Genomic DNA, 22,676 nt, shown 5'->3' with positions numbered 1-22,676 from the left:
CGGAATCTTCTTTTTTTTTCGCTGCGTATTTACCAATAATTTTCTCACATTTTTTGAAGGCCGCTGAAAATCTTGCAGTTTATCCTCTGCATAATGCCGAGTTTTAGGTTGAGCGGGTAAAGTTTAATAATTTTCTGTGATTATGAAAAAACAAAAAGTCTCCCTTTTCGGAGTGAAGTTTTGAAAAGATTAGTAAAGACAATAAGGAGATTGAGGCAACTTTTCGGACCATTTTCATGACATGTTAACAGGACGTGACTTGTTGTCCATGTGAGCTGGCTGGAAATGTCTTCCCCACCACTTACAGTGTGTACACTTACGGAGAAAACAGGAGTGCGGCATGACAGAGTGGCGTGCAGACAAGGAGCCGAACACAGAGATGCTACGTGCATAGAGAATCAGACATGAAGGAGAGCGAAGACATTACGGGAAGTCAAGGATCCACAGGAAGGCTGGAAGAACACACAAACAACTGAGATGCAAACACAAGATGACACTCTTTTGTTTTCTCTGGCAGTCAGTCAACCCTGCCTCCATCATAGCCTCTATACAAACTCCTCTCAAGCCCCCTTTGTTTATTGATTAGATTTATTAATTGTGTATAGATGAAGGTCAGCTGGGCTGCCACTACTGATCAACCACCGCAATATTCATTCATCTGAGCTGCTAGTTACTGCAAGTTGTGTGTGTGTGTGTCTGTGTGTGTGTGTGTGTCCACCTTTGTTTTGTACTTTTAATCGATCAAAGTGTGTTAGGATGCAGTCTCTATGGGCCGTTCTGCCAAACACACATAGCTGTTGTCAACCGCATGAGATGTTCAGAGCCACAGCTTTAAACACAGACAACATAAACTTTTTTTTATTTCCCTGGCCGACTTGAAATAACTCTATTATGGATCCAAGGCCCGAGATTTGAAAGGACAGTCGATCTGCACACCCACGGATCTTTAAAAAGGGCAGTTCACGAAGGTTAGTGTCTCCTCACTAGCTATTTACCAATCTGTTAGTATAAACTTGATTATATTTTCTTGCATTGTACATATAGACAAACAAAAACGTCATCCCTGATTTACAAAACATTTCTTATGTCAGTAGATTAGCACCCAAAAATACAAGAAAAAAAAAGATAATTTCAGAGCTGGAGGTTGTGTGTTATACTGAATTAAGAGTAATAAGTGTTATGGGGCAGCTCTCCCCATGCCAGCAAAAGGCTCTGATGATGATGCCCCCCCCCCCACTCTCAGCCAGTATTATGAAACGGTCTTCCAAAATTTTCCCCAGCCTGATTTTTCCAAAATGTTGGTAATCATATTGGTGAACATGCAGTCCCAGCATCATCAAGTAGACCAAATACGGTCTACTTGATGATGCTGGGGAAAACAATGAGTTTTCTTATCACAAATGTTGGTTGTAAAAAGTCAGATAGCTTACAGTTGTAGCCTTATGATTAGTCTTTTTTTTCTTTTTTTTTTATTGTGAAGGCATTCAGTCCTAAAATCCTAGGCCTGTACCTATGTGTTTTTAGATAAGAAAAAATGTAAAAATGCAGCAAAAAAAAGGAAAAAAATTCTACTTCTACTTCTCCCCAGGACTGCCTGGAGGGAAGTAGATGCATACCATTTCTGTTTACATATACAAACGCAATGGGGTCATGCAACATCCATGCTATTTTTTGCAATTGCAGTGGGACTACATTGATGGTAAATGTTTTGTTCAATCAAACGCTAAGAGAGCTATACAAGATAAGTAGGACCCAGTCAAACCCCCTGCATGAAGGGATATCCCACGTCCTGTTGAGACACCTCCTGCAAAAATCCTATCTGCTCGGGCAATGCAAGTCAGGATGTACTTTTTTAAAAGAGCTCAGAAATGAGTTCACACACAGTTTTGCCATCTATACTGAGGATTGCAAAGCTTTCTAGGGCAGAGTTTGTCTATTTCATCCACAAGGTGAAGGTGACCCTCCGGTGAAGAGGCTGAAAACAATTCCAAGGGCCGAGGTAAAAGTTCACCAGAAAACCTCTTTGAGTTTTCAGTAGAACCCCAACAGTTTTGGAAGATATGACCTTGTAATTTTAGTGACTTCTTGGATCTCCTCAGCCAATACGAGGTTATTAAAGCACAAGTAAGACTCACTCATTATAAACCCTAATCACACATGCTGCCTACCCCGTAAACCTTCCCCTCAATTTTAGGTGTTGGGCTCATGTGTCCCGAGACCAATACATAGCCTGACATTGGCACTCTTTAGTCTATTTGAATAGATAATTCTGTTAATAATGTAGTCATAATTGTCATTCACATGGTGATTTTGCAAAAAAAGCTAACATTAAATCCTCGGTAATGTTCCCTGGTATATTTTATTTGCCGAAGCGTTGCGGGGATGTGTGCTTGACAGCAAAGTTGATGTGGAGTTGATTGAGGCAAACTCATTTTTAGGAAACAGCGAGGTGACTGATAATATCCAGCTGTGAGTTTATCCACAGAGATGTCATCAACACACTCCAGACTGGAGGCTTTGCTCCATACAAAATACATCTGCTATCACAAACACCTTGACGGGTCTGAGGGGAACAGGACAGGGGATTAAAACTTTTTCTTGGGTCAATGTCTGCACACACCCGAAAAAATGCATCAACGACTCGTTCAGGGAAGGTATTTGTCTGATGTTTGTATAAGAATATTTAGAAATGTCTGGAAAATGTACTAAAACGTGGATAAAAGAACTTTATTCAGTCTGCCCACAGAATGAAATCAACAGTCAGCTGTATAGTAGAGTTTGGCCCATAGGAAAAATCTGGAATGTAATTGTAACCCGCACTTTGCGTTCGGCCGTCGTCTCCCTACACGCCCTGGATCTCTGCGTTGTGTTTGTTGTAGTATGATGTTTGCGTGGAAAAGGAAGGAGGCGGAGGCTTGGGATCGTGGCTGAGACCTGGACACTTTACTGGCACTCGCTTACACTTCACCTCTCATCAATCAGCTGGCCGCTGGCCTCCTCATACTCACAGCTTCCGGCAGACAAACAAAAAACATTTGATCAACGTAGCCTTTTGCCCGGGACAAGAACTAGGGGTACGGTGTTGCAAGAGGGACAAACATCGCCATTTGCGGCATTCCCAGGGGAACATACAGCGTAACAGTGCCACCCTGTGGCGGATTTACATTACTACCTTACATCATATATATAAATAAATTCATAGATAAATAAATAAAAAAAGGGGCGGCATGGTGGCCCAGTGGTTAGTGCTGTTGCTTCCCAGCAAGAAAGTCCTGGGTTTGAACCCCAGGCTGTCCCAGGTCCTTCCTCTGTGGAGTTTGCATGTTCTGCTCATGTCTGTGTGGGTTTCCTCCGGGTGCTCCGGTTTCCTCCCACCATCAAAAAGACATGCATGTTAGGGTTAATACTCCTGACTGTGCCCCTGAGCAAGGCAATGGAAAGAAGAACTGGAGTTGGTCCCCGGGGGGTGCTGCAGCGTCCCACTGCTCCTAATCAATAAGATGGGTTGTTCAAAGAATTGAATCAAGTGCAACTGGACTTGGTATATATATATATATATATATATATATATATATATATATATATATATATATATATATATATATATATATATATATATATATATATATATATATATATATATATATATATATATATATATTATATATATGTGTGTGTGTGTGTGTGTGTGTGTGTGTGTGTATGTATATATATATATATATATATATATACACTACCGTTCAAAAGTTTGGGATCACCCAAACAATTTCGTGTTTTCCATGAAAAGTCACACTTATTCACCACCATATGTTGTGAAATGAATAGAAAATAGAGTCAAGACATTGACAAGGTTAGAAATAATGATTTGTATTTGAAATAAGATTTTTTTTACATCAAACTTTGCTTTCGTCAAAGAATCCTCCATTTGCAGCAATTACAGCATTGCAGACCTTTGGCATTCTAGCTGTTAATTTGTTGAGGTAATCTGGAGAAATTGCACCCCACGCTTCCAGAAGCAGCTCCCACAAGTTGGATTGGTTGGATGGGCACTTCTTTGAGCAGATTGAGTTTCTGGAGCATCACATTTGTGGGGTCAATTAAACGCTCAAAATGGCCAGAAAAAGAGAACTTTCATCTGAAACTCGACAGTCTATTCTTGTTCTTAGAAATGAAGGCTATTCCATGCGAGAAATTGCTAAGAAATTGAAGATTTCCTACACCGGTGTGTACTACTCCCTTCAGAGGACAGCACAAACAGGCTCTAACAGGTACTATTTAATGAAGATGCCAGTTGGGGACCTGTGAGGCGTCTGTTTCTCAAACTAGAGACTCTAATGTACTTATCTTCTTGCTCAGTTGTGCAACGCGGCCTCCCACTTCTTTTTCTACTCTGGTTAGAGCCTGTTTGTCCTGTCCTCTGAAGGGAGTAGTACACACCGGTGTAGGAAATCTTCAATTTCTTAGCAATTTCTCGCATGGAATAGCCTTCATTTCTAAGAACAAGAATAGACTGTCGAGTTTCAGATGAAAGTTCTCTTTTTCAGGCCATTGTGAGCGTTTAATTGACCCCACAAATGTGATGCTCCAGAAACTCAATCTGCTCAAAGAAGTGCCCATCCAACCAATCCAACTTGTGGGAGCTGCTTCTGGAAGCGTGGGGTGCAATTTCTCCAGATTACCTCAACAAATTAACAGCTAGAATGCCAAAGGTCTGCAATGCTGTAATTGCTGCAAATGGAGGATTCTTTGACGAAAGCAAAGTTTGATGTAAAAAAAATCTTATTTCAAATACAAATCATTATTTCTAACCTTGTCAATGTCTTGACTCTATTTTCTATTCATTTCACAACATATGGTGGTGAATAAGTGTGACTTTTCATGGAAAACACAAAATTGTTTGGGTGATCCCAAACTTTTGAACGGTAGTGTATATATATATATATATATATATATACCAAGTCCAGTTGTACTTGATTCAGTTCCTTTGGATAACCATGACCTGGATGAATGAGAACATTCACAGACAAATAAGATGGGTTAAATGCAGAGAACACATTCACTGTAAGAATGCAATTCATTGTAAGGTACAATGACAAAATAGAGAGGCTTTTTAAAAAACCACACAGTTACAGATGATGTAGTTTAATATATAAAAGGCATAGTAGTACGTATGTCTATACGTACGAGCAAGAATCGAAATGGAAGGCACTGTCCTAACTGTGAACAAACACACACATTTTACACATAGAAACTATATGTGGGAACACCACCGGAAGGTGAATCAGTTCATCGGGACACGTTTCATCACGCATCTAAGTGACATTACATTTACATTACGTTACAGTCATTTAGCCGACGCTTTTATCCAAAGCGACTTACAGCAAGTGCATTTAATGTAGGAAATTAGGAGAACTACTAGTCATCAGAGGTCATAAGTGCATCTTCTCTCTGAACAAGCATCTAAGAGCAAAACCAGAGCTGAAGTAAAAGCACGAGAAAGAGGCTTTTTTGTTTTTTGTTTTTTTTGTTTAAATGAGTGAATACAATAAGTGCTAAGAGCAAGTAACAGGGTAGTAGTTCTTAAAGAGGTGAGTTTTCAACCTGCGCCGAAAGATGGGCAGCGACTCCGCTGTCCTGACATCAGTGGGGAGTTCATTCCACCACTGTGGGGCCAGGACAGAAAAGAGCCGTGACCGGGTCAACGGGCAGCAGGGGCCTCTGAGCGACGGGGCAACCAGGCGTCCCGAGGCAGCAGAGCGAAGTGGTCGGGCGGGGGTGTAGGGCTTGACCATGGCCTGGAGATAGGAAGGAGCTGTTCCTTTCACTGCCCTGTAGGCTAGCACCAGCCAGAGTCTTAAACTGGATGTGAGCAGCTACTGGGAGCCAGTGTAGGGACATGAGAAGGGGAGTTGTGTGGGAGAACTTTGGGCGGTTTAACACCAGACGAGCTGCAGCTTTCTGAACAAGCTCCAGAGGTCTGATGGATGACGCCAGGGTGCCAGCAAGGAGGGAGTTGTTGTAGTCCAGCAGGGAGATGACCAGCGCCTGGATGAGCACCTGTGCCGTCTCGTCGGTGAGGAATGGGCGAATCCTCCTGATGTTATAGAGCAGAAATCTGCAGGAGCGAGCAACCGATGCAACGTTTGTAGCAAACAACAGTTGGTCGTCCAGCATCACACCCAGACTCCTTGCCGTCCGAGTTGGCGTCACCACGGCGTTGTCAATGGTGATGGTCAGGTCTCGATGCAGGCAACCTTTCCCCGGGAGGAACATCAGTTCTGTCTTGTCCAGATTGAGCTTCAGGTGGTGTGTCGCCATCCACTCCAAGATGCAAGTCAAGCTTCTCGTGAAGAAGTGACCTCTTCAGTCTCAACTGACTGCAGGTACCCCCACCCTTATAAACAATACAGTGGCATAATGATCAAAATTAATGATCAGTTTCATATGCAAATTGGCGTGAGCATTAACTAGGGTTTCAATGAGCGTGTATACTAGTCACAGAGGATTTGGGAATAGCTGCAATCACAGCATTGCAAGATGTGACAGATGTATTCTTTCCCCACCCCCCCAGCTCAGGGATGATCGTTCCCTCTTCACAAAGATGGCCTCTTTGACTCCCCATTCAAACATGCGTTCCTCCCTATCAAAGATGTGCACATCCTCATCCTCGAAAGAGTGGCATCTGGCTTGTAGATGGGTGGAGACTGTGGAGTCCTGGCCTGGCGTGTTAGCTCTCCTGTGTAGTGCCATCCTATTGGCAAGTGTCTGTTTGGTTCCCATGTACCAGGCAGTCACACCAATCCTCCTGGCACTTGGCGTGTTTTGGGCTTTGAAAGCAGCTGAGACACGATGTTTGGAAAATACGCGTCTCAACTGTGCAGACATTCCCGCCACATACAGAATCACCACTGGTTTACGTTTAGACGGCTTTGGTCCTTCTCCTCTCCTCGATTGGCTCGTGCACTCTTCGGGCAGCTTCCCGGCTTTGACAAATGTTGTGTCCAGATGAACTGATCTAACGTTCTTTGATTTTCTTACCTGGACTATTGAACATGTATAAATATATGTATATGTGTGAACAGGGAAAACCTCCAGCGAGCTGGAAAAATCATTCCGACATTGTTATGGAAAGTATAAAGGCAGCATGCCCAATCGATAGATTGCATCTTTACTCTCTCTGTAGGGTAGCACAAGAGGAAGTCTTGATGCTCCTTGCATAGAAATGAATATCAACCCTCATGGGCATGGATTTTTTTTTTAGCACCATTTTTGGTGTGGTAGCAAGTTTAAGAAAACAGTTCTGCTTTAGCTGCTAAGTCAAATAGCACTGAAGGCTGATCCATTTTTGATAGAGGTTAAGGATTAGAGCAGCAGCATATTGTAACACCTGTATTTATGCTATCAGCAAGATTATTAAAATAAGAAATGCTGCCTCTTGAACTATTCAGCTGACAGTACCATGCATTACATGGTCCAGGTAAAAAGATAAATAAATGAAAGCTCCCAAAAGGATATGCCGAGTTGTTTTCTGAGAACATCTGTTTCGATGAAAAATAAAAAAAACCTGGATTCTCTAAATTAGATTTTGAGAGCAGAATTCAAACACCGTATTCTAAAATGGGCAGGATGGTCTGCAAAGGACCATTTGAAGGTGACAGGGACATGGCCGACCGTTATTATCATAGATAATTCCTCCCTCCCAGTCATATTGGCCATTTGTAAGAGGCGGCTTGCATCAAGTCAGACATATTTGATTAATATTTTCAAATTAACCCCCCCTCACCAATGTGACCTACAATCTAGACAACCACAGGATGTGGGCAAATATAAAACTCCACACCAGTTTCTAGAATGAGTCCACTGGTATATAAGTAATTAAATAGACTCGTGCCACAAACATGAAGGCCCGGGACTTTCTAATCCGATGTCAGTTTTCAATACTTACAGTGTTCAACTGCTATGGATAAACAGTATTGCTGTGGTTATAGAACATTAAGTATAATAGGGATCCTGGTTTATCATGGTAATAGCCCAAGAGACTTATCATAGTTGTTACTACAAGCACTATGTAGCACGGTGGCCCAGTGGTTAGCACTGGTGCCTCACAGCAAGAAGGTCCTGGGTTCGAACCGCCGGTCGTCCCAGGTCCTTTCTGTGTGGAGTTTGCATGTTCTCCTCATGCCCGTATGGGTTTCCGGTTTCCCCCCACCGTCAAAAAAACATGCATGTTAGCGTTAATACCCCTGTCTGTGTCCCTGAGATAGGCAATGGAAAGAAGAACTGGAGTTGGTCCCCGGGCACTGCAGCTGCCCACTGCTCCTATACAATGGGACGGCTTAAATGCAGAGAACACAATTACTGTAACCAAATAACTGTACAATGACAGAAATAAAGCAGGTTTCTTTTGTTTATTTCTTTAATAATATTTCCATCATCTCAGGTGTAGGGTAGTGCATGGACCTCTAAGTGTACTGTACAACTTTTACATACACTACCGTTCAAAAGTTTGGGATCACCCAAACAATTTTGTGTTTTCCATGAAAAGTCACACTTATTCACCACCATATGTTGTGAAATGAATAGAAAATAGAGTCAAGACATTGACAAGGTTAGAAATAATGATTTGTATTTGAAATAAGATTTTTTTTACATCAAACTTTGCTTTCGTCAAAGAATCCTCCATTTGCAGCAATTACAGCATTGCAGACCTTTGGCATTCTAGCTGTTAATTTGTTGAGGTAATCTGGAGAAATTGCACCCCACGCTTCCAGAAGCAGCTCCCACAAGTTGGATTGGTTGGATGGGCACTTCTTGCGTACCATACGGTCAAGCTGCTCCCACAACAGCTCAATGGGGTTCAGATCTGGTGACTGCGCTGGCCACTCCATTACCGATAGAATACCAGCTGCCTGCTTCTGCTCTAAATAGTTCTTGCACAATTTGGAGGTGTGTTTAGGGTCATTGTCCTGTTGTAGGATGAAATTGGCTCCAATCAAGCGCTGTCCACTGGGTATGGCATGGCGTTGCAAAATGGAGTGATAGCCTTCCTTATTCAGAATCCCTTTTACCCTGTACAAATCTCCCACCTTACCAGCACCAAAGCAACCCCAGACCATCACATTACCTCCACCATGCTTAACAGATGGCGTCAGGCATTCTTCCAGCATCTTTTCATTTGTTCTGCGTCTCACAAACGTTCTTCTTTGTGATCCAAACACCTCAAACTTGGATTCATCCGTCCACAACACTTTTTTCCAGTCTTCCTCTGTCCAATGTCTGTGTTCTTTTGCCCATCTTAATCTTTTTCTTTTATTGGTCAGTCTCAGATATGGCTTTTTCTTTGCCACTCTGCCCTGAAGCCCAGAATCCCGCAGCCGCCTCTTCACTGTAGATGTTGACACTGGTGGTTTTGCGGGTACTATTTAATGAAGATGCCAGTTGGGGACCTGTGAGGCGTCTGTTTCTCAAACTAGAGACTCTAATGTACTTATCTTCTTGCTCAGTTGTGCAACGCGGCCTCCCACTTCTTTTTCTACTCTGGTTAGAGCCTGTTTGTGCTGTCCTCTGAAGGGAGTAGTACACACCGGTGTAGGAAATCTTCAATTTCTTAGCAATTTCTCGCATGGAATAGCCTTCATTTCTAAGAACAAGAATAGACTGTCGAGTTTCAGATGAAAGTTCTCTTTTTCTGGCCATTTTGAGCGTTTAATTGACCCCACATATGTGATGCTCCAGAAACTCAATCTGCTCAAAGGAAGGTCAGTTTTGTAGCTTCTGTAACGAGCTAAACTGTTTTCAGATGTGTGAACATGATTGCACAAGGGTTTTCTAATCATCAATTAGCCTTCTGAGCCAATGAGCAAACACATTGTACCATTAGAACACTGGAGTGATAGTTGCTTGAAATGGGCCTCTATACACCTATGTAGATATTGCACCAAAAACCAGACATTTGCAGCTAGAATAGTCATTTACCACATTAGCAATGTATAGAGTGTATTTCTTTAAAGTTAAGACTAGTTTAAAGTTATCTTCATTGAAAAGTACAGTGCTTTTCCTTCAAAAATATGGACATTTCAATGTGATCCCAAACTTTTGAACGGTAGTGTATATATACACAATCATGCCATCACTTCTGACTTCCACATCCTCTGGCTGTAATGAAAATAAACCAATTTATTTTTGAGACTGGTAAAGCAATTTTTTTTTTGTGCAAACCAGAAATAAACTTAACCATCATCAATGCATCAGAATCAGAACCATGTTTATTGGCCATGTGGGTTTGCACATACATGGAATTTGACTCTAGTTATGTGGCTCTCTCAGTGTACTTAATATAGAATAACAACAGTACAACACAACAATCTTCAGATATACACACAAGGATTGACTTATGAGGTGATAAAGTACAATGGTGCAGAGAATATATCAGACATGCTGAACTAGATGTTAGCAGGTTGCTTACATACATGTCTGAGGTAGATGTACATGACAGAGTGTACCAGTATACATAAAATGTACAGTACAGTATGCAGTGCAGTAGAGACAACATGGTTGTATTTATTTTACAGTGTTAAGCATTCATTTGAATGACAGGCTGCAGAAAGAAACTGGGTTTTTTTTAATATCTTGTTAATATATTTAAGTATAATTAAATGTGCTCTTGTGTCAGGATGGCCGAGCGGTCTAAGGCGCCAGACTCAAGGGTTTATCTCCTTCCACAGATGTGAGGCTTCTGGTCTCCAGATGGAGGCGTGGGTTCAAATCCCACTCCTGACATGATTTGTTGTGAACAATGCATTCATCTTGAATACCTCACTGAAGATAAAGGACAATATTTAAGCTATATCACCATATTACACAAGGTGTCACCATGGTGTGATGGGTGTGCAGTGACGTCGCCTGGCTGTTTGCGCAGTCTGGAGGTGTATATGTCCTGAATGCAGGGCAGGTTGGCACCAATGATTTTCTCTGCAGACTTAACTGTCTGTTGTAGTCTGTCCCTGTCCTGTTTGGTCATCATCAACAGATTAACACAGTAGTGCTGCTTTTGTCAAAGATAGATACTGTGATTTGAGAGCTCCAAGTACAAAATAAGTGCTATCTTACATTTCTTTTGATTTGTTATTTTCATAGGATTTTTTTGTTTGTCGCATCAAATATGAAATAGTGTTTAGCAATGTCTTGACTTACTTAATAGAACAACATGGACGAGGCTTCATAACTGAACTGTGATATAAAAAAAAAGCTAAGTGGTTTTTACAGAGCTGTTAAAATCTGTCCGTCCGTCCGTCCATCCATCCATTATCCAAGCCGCTTATCCCAACCGGGGTTGTGGGGTTGCTGGAGACTATCCCAGTAGTCATTGGGCGGAGGCAGGGAGACACCCTAGACAGGCCACCAGACCATCACAGGGCTGACACATGCACGCATGCACACACACACACCTAGGAAAAACTTAGTATGTCCAATTCACCTGACCTACATGTCTGTGGACTGTGGGAGGAAACCGGAGCACCCGGAGGAAACCCACACAGACACGGGGAGAACTTGCAATTGAGGCCAGGCCATGACCCAGGATGACCCCTAAGATTGTACTACCCCAAGGGCGCCACAATGCCACCACAGTCAACAGATATAAGAAATAATTTCACAAACAGCCGAATATGATATGTTCATATCACCTTGTGGCATGTGGACTTTAAATATCCATCGTTTCACTGTCAAGCATGATGTGGCTTTCTCAGTTGACACTAGTTGTGTTTGCTTCGTACGTCTGTTTCTGCTGTTCTCTGCTGAACCAGAAATAAACTGAACCATCATCGATACGCCACAATCAGAATCAGAATCATGTTTACTGGCCATGTAGGTTTGCGCATACATGGAATGTGACTCTGGTTTCGTGGCTCTCTCAGTGTACTTAACATAGAATGACAACAATACAACACAACAATCTTCACATATATGCACAAGGGTTGACTTATACAGGTGAAGTAAGAGGTGATAAGGTGCAGTGGTGCAGATAATATATCAGAGATGCTGAAACAGATGTTAACAGGTGACTTACATACATGTCTGAGGTAGGTGGACATGACAGAGTGTACCAGTATACCTACAGTGTACAGTACAGTATACACAACATGGTTGGATGTATTTTACAGTGTTAAGGCTTCATTTGAATGACAGCCCACGAGAAGAACCTGTTTTTATATCTTGTTCCCCTGCGACCCTGAGTAGGATAAGTGGTTTGGCTAATGGATGGATGGATATATAAATACATTTACGTTAGTCCTTATGTCAGGATGGCCGAGTGGTCTAAGGCGCCAGACTCAAGGGTTTATCTCCTTCCACAGATGTGAGGCTTCTGGTCTCCAGATGGAGGTGTGGGTTCAAATCCCACTCCTGACAGGCTTTGTTGTGGACAATGTGTTCATCTTGAATACCTCACTGAAAATAAAGGACAACATATAATCTATATCACCATATTAGACAGGTTGTGATGGGTGTGCGGTGATGTTGCCTGGCTGTTTCCTGACCCTGGAGGTGTATACGTCCTGAATGGAGGGCAAGTTGGCACCAATGATTTTCTCTGCAGATTTAGCTGTCTGTTGTAGTCTGTCCTGTCCTGTCCTGTTTGGTCAGCATCAACACATTAACACAGTAGTACTGCTGCCAAAGATAGATATTGTGATTTGAGAGTGCCAATTACAAAATAAGAGCTAATTTTACATTCCTCTTGATTTGTTATTTTTGTGCGAATTTTTTTTCAGCATCACATATGAAATACTGTTTAGCAACGTACTAACTTACTTAATAGCAAACAAAGGACGAGGCTTCATAACTAAACTGCAATATAAAAAAATTAAGGGTTTTTTACAGGGCTGTTAAAATCCATCCATCCATTATCCAAGCAGCTTATCCCAACTGGGATCACAGGGATACTGGAGCCTATCCCAGTAGTCACTGGGCAACAGGTGGATTGATACTCTGGACAGGCCACCAGTCCATCACAGGGCAGACACACACACATGCACGCACCCATGCGCACCGATGGACAATTTAGTACGGCCATTCACCTGACCTACCTGTCTTTGGACTGTGGGAGGAAACCGGAGCACCCGGAGGAAACCCACACAGACACGGGGAGAACATGCAAACTCCACACAGAGGACAACCCGGGACGACCCCCCAAGGTTGGACTACGCCATGGCTCGAACCCAGGTCCTTCTTGCTGTGAGGTGGCCACGCTAACCACTGTGCCACCGCGCCACCCCGGTCAACAAATATAAGAAATAATTTGACAAACAGCCAAATATGATATGTTCGTATCACCATGTGGCATGTGGACTTTACCTTGCCATCGCTTCACTGTCAAGGACGATGTGGCTTTCTCAGTTGACGCTAGTTGTGTTTGCTTCGTACATCTGTTTCTGCTGTTCTCTGCTGAAACAGAAATAAACTGAACCATCATCGATACGCCACAATCAGAACCAGAATCAGAACCAGAATCATGTTTACTGGCCATGTGGGTTTGCACTACATGGAATGTGACTCCAGTTTTGCGGCTTTCTCAGTGTACTTAACATAGAATAACAACACTACAACACAACAATATTCACATATATACACAAGGATTGACTATATACAGGTGAAATAAGAGGTGATAAGGTGCAGTGGTGCAGAGAATATATCAGAGATGCTGAGATAGATGTTAGCAGGTTGCTTATATACATGTCTGAGGTAGATGTACATGACAGAGTGTACCAGTATAGCTACAGTGTACAGTATACACAACATGGTTGGATGTATTTTACAGTGTTAAGGCTTCATTTGAATGACAGCCCACGAGAACAACCTGTTTTTATATCTTGTTCCCCCGCGACCCTGAGTAGGATAAGTGGTTTGGATAATGGGTGGATTGATATATAAATACATTTACGTTGGTTTTCATGTCAGGATGGCCGAGCGGTCTAAGGCGCCAGACTCAGGCCAAGGGCTTATCTCCTTCCACAGACGTGAGGCTTCTGGTCTCCAGATGGAGGCGTGGGTTCGAATCCCACTTCTGACATGATTTGTTATGAACAGCATATTCATCTTGAATACCTAATGGAAGATTTTGTACAATATGTAAGCTATATCACCATATTACACAGGGTGTGCTGGGTGTGCAGTGATGTTGCCTGGCTGTTTCCTGACTCTGGAGGTGTATAAGTCCTGAATGCAGGGCAGGTTGGCACCAATGATTTTCTCTGCAGACTTAACTGTCCATATGTCCCTGTCCTGTTTGGTCATCATCAGCATGTTAACACGGTAGGACTCCTGTCAAAGATAGACATTGTGATTTGAGAGTGCCAAGTACAAAATCGTTGCCAATTTTACATCCCTTTTCATTTGTTATTTTCATATTTTTTTGCATCACATATGAAATACTGTTTAGCAACGTACTAACCTACTAAATAGCAAAACATGGCTGAGGCTTAATAACTAAACTATAATATAAAGAAGGTAATAGTTTTTTTACAGGGCTTTTAGCAGGTTACTGACATACATGTTTGAGGTAGATGTACATGACAGAGTGTGCCAGTATACGTACAGTGTACAGTACGGGATACACAACATGGTTGAATGTATTTTACGGTGGTAAGCCTTCAGATGAACCTGTTTTTATATCTTGTTCCCCCGTGACCCTGAGTAGGATAAATGGTTTGGATAATGGATGGGTGGATATATATATTTTTTATTTTATTTTTATGGTTGTGTCAGGATGGCCGAGTGGTCTAAGGCGCCAGACTCAGTTGTTTATGTCCTTCTAGTGATGTGAGACTTCTGGTCTCCTGATGGAGGCGTTGGTTTGAATCCCACTTCTGAGATGGTTTGTTGTAAACAATGTACTCATTCTGAATACATCATTGAAGATAAAAAACAATATTTAAAACCATATTAAAACAATATGTAAGCTATATCACCATATTGCGCTGGGTTTGATGGGTCTGCAGTGATGTTGCCTGATTTTCTCTGCAGACTTAACTGTCCGTCTGTCCCTGTCCTGTTTGGTCATCATCAACATGTTAACACGGTAGGACTCCTGTCAAAGATAGACATTGTGATTTCAGAGTGCCAAGTACAAAATCGGTGCCAATTTCATTTGTAATTTTCATATGATTTTTTTTTTTTTGCATCACATATGAAATACTGTTTAGCAACGTACTAACCTACTTAATAGCAAAACATGGATGAGGCTTCATAACTAAACTGTAATATAAAGAAGTTAATAATTTTTTACAGGGCTGTTAAAAATCCATCCATCCATCCATTATCCAAGCCGCTTATCCCAACCGGGGTCACGGGCCTGCTGGAGCCTATCTCAGTAGTCACTGGGCGGCAGGCGGACAGACACCACGGACAGGCCGCCGGTCCTGTCCATAGATATCAACCTTGGAGGGGACAATTACATGAAATCTTTTCCAGCACAGTTCCTGAGGGGGACACCGAAAGCAGTGCTGTAACCAGGGGCGAAATATTGGGAGCGATATATCATATGTTTCCCAGGATGTTGGATGTATTTTACCCCCCGGGATTTCTGCCTATGCATGTGGGTTTGCACTACATAGAATGTGACTCCAGTGTTGTGGCTCTCTCGGTGTACTTAATATACACTGCTCAAAAAAATAAAGGGAACACCTAAAAACACAATATAGACCTCGATGAATTAAATATTTCAGCTGAAAATCTTTATTTATTAGACAGAGGAATGTGTTTAGAGCAAAATAACCTAAGAATGATCAATGGAAATCAAAATCATTAGCCCATTAAGGTCTGGATTCAGAATCATACTCAAAATCAAAGTGGAAAATGAGAACATAGGCTGATCCAACTTCTGTGGAAATTCTTCAAGACGATTCAAAATTAGGCTCAGTATTGTGTGTGGCCTCCACGTGCCTGTATGCACTCCCTACAACGTCTGGGCATGCTCCTGATGAGACAACGGATGGTCTCCTGAGGGATCTCCTCCCAGACCTGGATCAGGGCATCGGTCAACTCCTGGACAGTCTGTGGTGCGACATCGCGTTGGCGGATGGTACGAGACATGATGTCCCAGAGGTGCTCGATTGGATTCAGGTCTGGGGAACGTGCAGGCCAGTCCATAGCATCAATGCCCTCGACATACAGGAACTGCTGACACACTCTGGCCACATGAGGACGAGCATTGTCATGCATGAGCAGGAACCCAGCGCCCACTGCACCAGCATATGGTCTGACAATGGGTCTGAGGATCTCATCCCGGTACCTAATGGCAGTCATGGTACCTCTGGCTAGCACGTAGAGGTCTGTGCGGCCCTCCAAGGATATGCCTCCCCAGACCATCACTGACCCACCGCCAAACCGGTCATGCTGGAGGATGTTGCAGGCAGCAGAACGTTCTCCACAACGTCTCCAGACTCTCTCACGTCTGTCACATGTGTTCAGTGTGAACCTGCTCTCATCTGTGAAGAGCACAGGGCGCCAATGGCGAATCTGCCAACCAAGATGTTCTCTGGCAAAGGTCAATCGGGCTGCACGGTGTCGGGCTGTGAGCACAGGCCCCAATTGTGGATGTCGGGCCCTCATACCATCCTCATGCATTCTGTTTCTCACTGTTTGAGCAGAAACCTGCACATTAGTGGCCTGTTGAAGGTCGTTTTGTAGGGCTCCGGCAGTGCTCCTCCTGTTCCTCCTTGCACAAAGGACCAGATAGCGGTCCTGCTGCGGGGTTGTTGTCCTCCTGCGGCCCCCTCCACGTCTCCTGGTGTACTGGCCTGTCTCCTGGTACCTCCTCCATGCTCTGGACACTGTGCTGGGAGACACATCAAATCTTCTTGCCACAGCACGCATTGATGTGCCATCCTGGATGAACTGCACTACCTGAGCAACTTCTGTAGGTTGCAGATACCGCCTCATGCCACCTCTAGTGGTGAGAGCACTAGCAAAATTAAAAACTAACCAAAGATCAGCCAGAAAAGATGAGGACAGGCAAATGGTCTGTGGCCACCACCTGCAAATCCATTCCTTTTATAGGGGTTGTCTTGCAAATTGTCTAATTTCCACCTGGTGGAAATTAGACAATTTACCAACAGGTGAAATTGATTCACAAATCAGTGTTGCTTCCTAACTGGACAGGTTGATATCTCAAAAGTGTGATTGACTTGGAGCTACATTGCATTGCTTATGTGTTCCCTTTATTTTTTTGAGCAGTGTAGAATAACAACAATACAACACAACAATCTTCAGATATATACACAAGGGTTGATTATATACAGGTGAAATAAGAGGTGATAAGGTGCAGGGGTGCAGGGAATATATCAGAGATGCTGAGATAGATGTTAGCAGGTGACTTACATACATGTCTGAGGTAGATGTACATGACAGAGTGTACCAGTATACCTACAGTGTACAGTACAGTATACACAGCATGGTTGGATGTATTTTACAGTGTTAAGCCTTCATTTGAATGACAGCCCACGAGAAGAACCTGTTTTTATATCTTGTTCCCCCACAACCCTGAGTAGGCTAGGTGGTTTGGATAATGGATGGATGGATATATGACTATATTTACACGGGTTGGTATGTCAGGATGGCCGAGTGGTCTAAGGCGCCAGACTCAAGGGTTTATCGCCTTCCACAGATGTGAGGCTTCTGGTCTCCAGATGGAGGCGTGGGTTCGAATCCCACTTCTGACATGCTTTTTCTTTGTGGACAGTGTATTCAATTTGAATACCCCACTGAAGATAAAGAACAACATTTAAGCCATATTAAAACAATATGTAAGCTCTATCACCGTATTACACAGGGAGTGATGGGTGTGCAGTGATGTTGCCTGGCTGTTTGCTGAGTCTGGAGGTGTTTACATCCTGAATGGAGGGCAGGTTGGCACCAATGATTTCTCTGCAGATTTAACTGTCCGTTGTAGTCTGCCCTGTCCTGTTTGGTCATAATCAACAGATTTACACGGTAGGCCCCCCCTTCTGTGAAAGATAGATATGGCGATTTGAGAGCTCCAAGTGCAAAATAAATACTAATGTTTACATTCCTTGTGATTTGTAATTTTCATAGGATTTTTTTTGCATCAAATATGAAATACTGTTTAGTAACATATTAACTTACTTAGGAAAGTACTTCATAACTAAACTGCAATATAAAAAAAAGTTAAGAGGTTTTAACAGGGCTGTCAAAACCCTATGTGTTATTTATGGTGTTGAGCGTTGATTACATCAGACAAGATTCAATCTCACATTGATTTATAAAGCAGATGATAAACAGATTTATGGATGTGTTTATGCTGCTGGCTGCGCAGAAACTGGATCTGGGAGCGTCATACAGCCAAGAAGGAGCAGCCCAGCCAGTGAAGTACACACTCATCCTACCGTATCAGGACAAATATGAGAAAGTGTGTCGGCAACAGGGGACTAAAAGCATCCAGACCTTTCTTACGGTCCAACAGGTCGCTGCATGATTCAACAGGATTTAATCCCAACTTCACATTAATGCCAAATATTTGAGAGGGGGAGAGGGGGGGGGTCCTCTAATGGGAGCCATTGACTTACACGGGAAATATCTTGCTAGAAACTTGTGTTAACATTTGATTGAACTTGTCTTAACATCCGTCCGTGCAGCTCATTATGGTGTGCAGCCTTTAAGCCCTGGTCCTTTGATAGAGGATGAAAAGCTTTGCATTTCCATACGAATCAAACCATAGTTAAAGACACGTGGTGACGAGGGGCCCGGCGGAAACGGTGTGTTAGGACGCGCTGATGGTAAAGCCGCGCGCACGCGCGTGTCGAAGTGTCTGAGTCGGGCATATGAGAGTGGGTAAACGAAAGGGGGTGGGTGGAAAAGAGAAAGTGGTGGAAAGAGTAATTCCTACAAGTTTTCTTCACTGTTTGGTTCAATTCCCAGCACATCATACACACACTTCAAATTTGTCCAACGAACAGATTCCCTACATATACTATTGCTATTGCTACAACTGCTACTGCTTTCAGCTGCTCCCGTTATTGGGCACCACAGCGGATCCTCCGTTTCCATCTCTTCCTGTCCTCTGCGTCTTCCTCTGTCACACCAGCCACCTGCATGTCCTCCCTCACCACATCCATAAACCTCCTCTTTGGCCTTCCTCTTTTCCTCTTCATATAATGAGATATTGCAAAATGTGTGCGTATCTCTGTTGGTGCTCAGAGGTGTTCACAAACAAGTTGGAATGAGATACTCGTCTCATCTCATGTCATCATCAGCCACTTGTCCAGGGTCGGGTCGTGGTTGCAGCAAGCTCCCTCTCCCAAGCAATGCCCTCCAGCTCCTCCTGGTGGATCCCAAGGCGTTCCCAGGCCAGACTGGACATGTAGTCCCACCAGCGAGTTCTGGGTCTACCCCGGCGGTCTCCTCCCAGTTGGACATACCTGGAAAACCTCCGAAGGAAGGCGCCCAGGAGACATCCTAATCAGATGCCTGAAGCACCTCAACTGGCTGCTTGTGATGCGAGGGAGCAGCGGCTCTACTCTGAGGTCCCTCTGGATGTCCGGATCTTCACCCCGTGGACCCACCACCCTCAGGAATGAGCATTGGAGTAAGGTGCAATGCAGGCCAGGTGGCAGGCAAAGGTGGGCACCAGGGTGTGCCGACTTCCAGCATCGCAGACTGGTCCTCAGGATGTGGAATGTCACCACTCCGGCAGGGAAGGGGCCTGAGCTGGTGCAGGAGCTGGAGCGGTACCAACTAGATATAGTAGGGCTCACCTCCACACACAGTGTGGGCTCTTGTACCAAATTCCTGGAGAGGGGCTGGACTCTTTACTTTTCCGGAATGAGGTACTGTGTCTTAAAAAATGCCACTTGACAAACAATATAATTACCTACAAGAGTAACATGGATATGATGATATTAGAGCTGATAAAAATAATATGGTGGCAAGTTTCACCGCAATCTTTCTGATACAGGCCTGAGAAAGTTATTTTGACCTTGAAAAGACTGTTAACACATGATATGATAAAGGCAGGATACTATTTATCATCCATATCCTGTTTCAATGTTAGAGCCTTCTCTCTTGCTGATGTATGCCTAATGTCTTGTCTCGTCTCTTCTCCTGTGCATGTGAATGATGTGGCGTGAGTCTCCCCTGTCCTCCTCTTCATTTTCTTTATATATCTTATAATTCCATTATAATTATGTTATTATATTTTAATGTTGTATTCTGTAAGTTGTGTAAAGACAACATCCATTGCACATTGTCCATCTTGGGGGAGAGATCCCTCCTCTGCTGCTCTCCCTGAGGTTTCTTCCTATTTTTTTCTCCCTGTTAAAGGGCTTTTTTTAGGTAGTTGTTTCTTATCCCATATGAGGGTCCAAGGACAGGATGTTGTATTGCTGTAAAGCCCACTGAGGCAAATTTGTAATTTGTGATATTGGGATATACAAATAAAATTGACTTGCATTGACTTGAAATATGGATCCAGTCTAAATATGTCAAATGGGAAAAAAAAAAACATTCCATAGGGTCTAATTACGCCTTCGCGGCACTGTATCTGCAGGTGAGCCCTGGCATGATACAGATAATAAAGAACCATCCATCCTGGACCCTGCCCTAACTGGTGCCCCTGCCTCTTGAACCCTTGTCCCTAGAGAGACACACCCCACACACATCAATCTACCACTGTTGGACTCGAAGGCTATAAGTCAATTCTGTTTTGTTTTTTTCAGTGACTCAAAAGTAAAGAGGACCCGCCTACATACACATTCAAGTAGACTGCTATTGTAGAAGCTTCTTGAAAAATAAAAAAATCCATACTTGCGCACCCTGGTAGTCATCCTGCTGGTGGGCACTCACAAACCAGGACCATGACCTAAAACAAACACAACTGAAAAAGTGAGATGCCATTCATAAATACTAGGTCCTGTTCATTTGTCCCTGTGCCAGTACTAACACCACAGGTTTCATTAACCAAACAGCAGCAACATATTTGGTTGATTAGCAGTTCTATCGCCACACACCTACCCGGTTTATCTGATATCCCCACAACACATTGTAGATGAGACCAGGCAATCATTAGACACCTATCACAGCCCGATAATAACACAACCGAGAGCAATTATAACCCCAAATCTGGAATCCCTCTCATAAATCAAAGCCAAACCTGTAAATTTCCATGCAGATTTGTATACTTACCACACCAATATCCTCCAAGATTACTTCCATAACATAGGAACAGGACAACATAGTGGCTTATTAGCACTGCTGCCACACAGCAGAAGGATCACGGGTTTGATTCCAGCCTATATATGTGTGTTTTGTCTGTGTTTGTGTGGGTTTCCTCCCACAGTCCAGAAGCATGCATGTTGGGTGGACTGGAGTTTCTTAATCACCCATAGGTGTGAATGGCGTGTGCGTGGGTGCTGTGACGGACTGGTGACCTGTTTAGGTTCTCTCCCTGGCTTCTGCCGGGCTGGGATAAGCTCCGGCCTCCTGAAATCCTGAACTGGATTAAGCAGTTATCGATAATGAGTGGATGGATGGATGTAACGCTGAAGCAGTGATTAGCCAGCACCATTAGAAGTTACCCATTATATTCAGCCTGGAGAGTGTTTCTTGCACACCCGACCAAAGATACAGAGTTTGGTGAGAGGATTTATCCAAATTCCTTGGCCAAATTAATCTCACTGTGAGGAACTTCAAAAAGGCTCGTGCACAAATTCTGTAAACGGATTACATTTTATGTAGTGCTTTTCTAGCCACTCAAAGCACTTCACAATTAGTTAACGCCTCCCATTCACCAACGCACACGCTCACACACACACCAATGGCAATGTCATCCATGCAAGGTAACAACCAGTTGGGGGTTAGGTGTCTTGCTCCAGGGCACCTCGACGCTTGTGCCAGGGGGAGCCGAGAATCGAACCAGCAACCCTCCAGTTACCAGATCTACCTCCTGAGCTACTGCCCCCCCTGTTTACATATCATATTATGAGACTTTTTCCATCATTAAGACACAGTCAGAAAAAAAAATGGTTTTGGATTTATTGACCACATCTTTAAATTGTGTTAACTTGAGCATTTTTTGGTTGTTCCTTGCTCTCAGTTGTTCCAACTTTATCTCTGGAAACCCCAGTGGCCACATGCCATCCCTCTGGCTGCATCTTAAACCGTTCCCTAGTTCAGTACAGTGCTGAGCGATACTGACTAAATCAAATATTAATATATTTTTGACTGAATACCTTGATGCTGATAATGTGATGATATTGTGGGGATGACCATTAGCTTGTTATATGTGCTTAATATATATAAGTATATTTACGTCTGCTGTTGTGTCAGGATGGCCGAGCGGTCTAAGGTGCCAGACTCAAGGATTTATCTCCTTCTGCAGACATGAGGCTTCTGGTCTCCAAATGGAGGCGGCGTGGGTTCAAATCCCACTCCTGACATGATTTGTTGTGAACAGTGTGTTCATCTTGAATACCTCATTGAAGATAAAAAAAATATTTAAACAATATTTAAGTTATATCATCATATTACAACAAGCGCAATTGCAGATGATATATTGTCTCTAGTCTCAGCATTATATGACTATATTGCCCAGCTCTCTTCACCAGGGAGTGAATCGCTATCCGGTGCATTGAATTTTGACATTGATTAGGTTGCTGATTCAGTGA

At 43.2% G+C, this 22,676-nt stretch overlaps 5 non-coding genes across 5 annotated transcripts; all 5 read left to right on the top strand.

The window, feature by feature from the left end:
• The first annotated feature begins 10,667 nt into the window (after positions 1-10,667).
• On the top strand, positions 10,668-10,779 carry trnal-caa (transfer RNA leucine (anticodon CAA)). The gene is made up of 2 exons: positions 10,668-10,705; positions 10,734-10,779. It is a non-coding gene; the product is annotated as a tRNA-Leu (tRNA).
• A 1,517-nt stretch (positions 10,780-12,296) lies between these two features.
• Positions 12,297-12,408, top strand: trnal-caa (transfer RNA leucine (anticodon CAA)). The gene is made up of 2 exons: positions 12,297-12,334; positions 12,363-12,408. It is a non-coding gene; the product is annotated as a tRNA-Leu (tRNA).
• Positions 12,409-13,951: 1,543 nt separating this feature from the next.
• trnal-cag (transfer RNA leucine (anticodon CAG)) lies at positions 13,952-14,068 on the top strand. Its single transcript has 2 exons — positions 13,952-13,989; positions 14,023-14,068. It is a non-coding gene; the product is annotated as a tRNA-Leu (tRNA).
• A 3,537-nt stretch (positions 14,069-17,605) lies between these two features.
• On the top strand, positions 17,606-17,717 carry trnal-caa (transfer RNA leucine (anticodon CAA)). The gene is made up of 2 exons: positions 17,606-17,643; positions 17,672-17,717. It is a non-coding gene; the product is annotated as a tRNA-Leu (tRNA).
• A 4,616-nt stretch (positions 17,718-22,333) lies between these two features.
• trnal-caa (transfer RNA leucine (anticodon CAA)) lies at positions 22,334-22,448 on the top strand. Its single transcript has 2 exons — positions 22,334-22,371; positions 22,400-22,448. It is a non-coding gene; the product is annotated as a tRNA-Leu (tRNA).
• The last annotated feature ends 228 nt before the right edge of the window (positions 22,449-22,676 follow it).

This window comes from Lampris incognitus, chromosome 1 (genome assembly GCF_029633865.1).
Source record: "Lampris incognitus isolate fLamInc1 chromosome 1, fLamInc1.hap2, whole genome shotgun sequence".
Lineage (NCBI taxonomy): Eukaryota > Metazoa > Chordata > Actinopteri > Lampriformes > Lampridae > Lampris > Lampris incognitus.
The sequence above is the reverse complement of the archived record's forward strand: the minus strand, read 5'-3'. Positions and strand labels throughout refer to the sequence as shown.